Source organism: Numida meleagris, unplaced genomic scaffold, assembly GCF_002078875.1.
Source record: "Numida meleagris isolate 19003 breed g44 Domestic line unplaced genomic scaffold, NumMel1.0 unplaced_Scaffold502, whole genome shotgun sequence".
Lineage (NCBI taxonomy): Eukaryota > Metazoa > Chordata > Aves > Galliformes > Numididae > Numida > Numida meleagris.
This window is the reverse complement of record NW_018364718.1, coordinates 28498-29054: the sequence shown is the minus strand read 5'-3', so window position 1 is coordinate 29054 and position 557 is coordinate 28498. Positions and strand designations below refer to the sequence as shown.

The 557-nt window shown below is 53.0% G+C and overlaps 1 protein-coding gene across 1 annotated transcript in view; it reads left to right on the top strand.

Annotated features, from left to right (window-relative positions):
- LOC110391778 (maltase-glucoamylase, intestinal-like) overlaps positions 1-557 on the top strand; it is a gene marked incomplete at both ends in the record, with an annotated part of 52135 nt that overhangs the window by 23540 nt on the left and 28038 nt on the right.

Genomic DNA, 557 nt, shown 5'->3' with positions numbered 1-557 from the left:
TCCCATTTTGAGAAGAAAGATTCCCATTTTGGGAGGAAAGATGTTCCCATTTTGAGAAGAAAAGGTCCCACGTTCAGAGCACTCCCATTTTGAAAAGATTCCCGTTGTGGGAGGAAGGACATCGCCAACTGGAGAAGGAAAAATTCCCATTTTGAGAACGAGGGCATTTTGGCGAAGGAAAGCTTCCCATTTTCAAAACAAGCCCCCCATTTTCAGACGGAAGTTTCCCATTTTCAGAAGGACGCCTCCCATTTCCTAAACACCAAGAGCCCACGAAGCGCTGGGAAAACCTTTTGTCCACCCTAACGCAACAAAACCAAGGCAGCCTCATTAACCTCATTAACCCCAGCTCGTTAACGCCGGCAGGTGGCCGTGATCACGGGGCTGCAGCTGACGCTGGGGGTCTCGTACACGCTGCGCTGGACACTGAACTCCAGCATCAATGAGAAATTCGACTGCCACCCCGAGAGCGGAGCCACGCAGGAGCAGTGCGAGCAGCGCGGCTGCATCTGGACGGTGAGCGGCGCGGCGGGGCCCTCCCCTTCCTTTTTTTTTTT